Genomic DNA, 2252 nt, shown 5'->3' on the forward strand with positions numbered 1-2252 from the left:
CTCAATTGCTTTACACATTCCATTAACATAGAACTGTAAAACTGGTTATTTGGGGTATACAGATTAAAGAAAGGCTTAAATATACATTTGGTCCCTATTTTTGTTGTTTTTATTCAATTTGGTCCCCATTTTCATTTTCTGTTCACTTACGTCCTCATTTTCATCAAATTTTGGTCAATTTGGTTCTTTTCACTAACGGTGTTTAAATAATTAATGTTTTTGAACAGTACATGCCACGTGTGAACTCCCGATTTTATTTTATTTTTTAATTTTTTTAATTTTTTTTAATTATTAATTTCAAAAAAAAATGTCCACATGTCAAGTCACAATTGTGCCATGTGTCAATGCTAGTGTCACGTGTCAGTGTGTGGTTCTATTATTTTTTTTTGTTGAATTTCGTCTCAATATTCGTTATTTTTATTCAATTCAATCCATATATTCGTTATTTTTGTTTAATTTAGTTCTAAATTTTGTTAAACTGGAACAATATAATTTTTAAAATTGACATTATTAGTTATTTTCGAAATTCAATTATAAATTATAATATTTAATTATAAATTGAATATAATTCTTAGATTCAATTGTTAAATAGAATATTATTATTTAAATATTATTAAAATATAATTATTAAAATTTTAAAAATCTTTATTAACATTTGTAAAATTGACATTAAAATCTAAAATATTTAATATTTTTATTGCATTTTAGATATTAAAATATAAAATATTTTATATTTAAATGTTAATTTTTCAAATATTAGTTAATTTTTCTAAAATATTTTGAATATTTAAAATATTTTGAATATCAATTTTTAAAAGTATTTTAGAATATAAATATTAGAAAAAACATTTAATAATTATATTCTCTTTAGCAATTAAACATAAGAATTTTATTCAATTTATAATTAAATTTAATAATTTATAATTGAATTTAAAAAATTATAAATTCAAATGTCAATTTTAGAAAAATTATTAATATAATATGTATAAAAGATATTAAATTTAGTATTAATTTGAAAGGGCAAAATTGATTTATTTTAACAAAAATTGAGACTAAATTGAATCAAAAAAATACTACCACAAATTGACACATGGCACTAGCATTGACACGTGGCACAATTGTGACTTGACACGTGGACAATTTTTTTGAAATTAAAATGATTTAAACAAATTTAAAAAAATCAAAAAAATCAGGAGCTGACACGTGGTATATCCTGTTCAAAAACTTTAACTATTTAAACACTGTTAGTGAAAAGGGCCAAATTGAACAAAATTTGACGAAATGAGGACCTAATTGAACACAAAACGAAAATGGGGACCAAATTGAATAAAAACAACAAAAATAAGGACCAAATGTATATTCAAGCCTTAAAGAAACTTTCAAGATTCATTTAAAATTAGTAAAGATTCAATAACCAATTCACCTCTATCTTGGTTGAGTTATATTAGACAGATCTGTTTTAACAATTGGTAGTAGAGTTGGTTAATCGCACGCTAATCGATTAGAAAGATCCTAATATGTCTAATACATCTCAAACTTTTGCTGAAGGGGCATCCATCAATAGGCCTCCTTTGTTTGCTGGTGAAAACTATCCTTTTTGGAAAATTAGAATGAAAATTTTTCTTGAATCAGTGAACAAGGGGTATGGGATGTTGTGGTAAATGGACCTTTTCAACCAATTAAAGTTGTGGAAGGCAAAAATGTCCCCAAAGAATACTCACAGTGGACTTCTGACGAGAATAAGAGGGCACACTATGATGTTAGAGCCAAAAATATTATATCTTCTACACTAACTTTGGATGAATTTTACAAGGTATCTGTGTGTGAATCAACCAAAGAAATGTGGGATGTCTTGGAAGTGACCCATGAGAGCACAAATGAAGTCAAAAGGGCAAGGAAGAGCACTCTCATTCAGGAGTATGAGATGTTCAGGATGAAGTCTGGAGAAAGTATATGTGATGTGCATAAAAGATTTACACATATAGTAAATCACCTCCTAGCCCTTGGCAAGACTTTTGACAAAGAGGAACTCAATATCAAAATTTTGAAGAGCTTAAATAGGACATGGCAGCCTAAAGTTACAACAATTTTTGAATCAAGAGATCTCACCAGTTTGAACATAGCCATTCTCTTTGGAAAACTGAGGGAACATGAACTAGAGCTTGAAAGACTCAAGGAAGAAGACGATGGAGAAAAGAGGCACACTATAGCCTTGAAGAGTGTTGTGAAATCTAGAACAAAGCTTAAGAAAA

Source organism: Vigna unguiculata, unplaced genomic scaffold, assembly GCF_004118075.2.
Source record: "Vigna unguiculata cultivar IT97K-499-35 unplaced genomic scaffold, ASM411807v1 contig_8, whole genome shotgun sequence".
Lineage (NCBI taxonomy): Eukaryota > Viridiplantae > Streptophyta > Magnoliopsida > Fabales > Fabaceae > Vigna > Vigna unguiculata.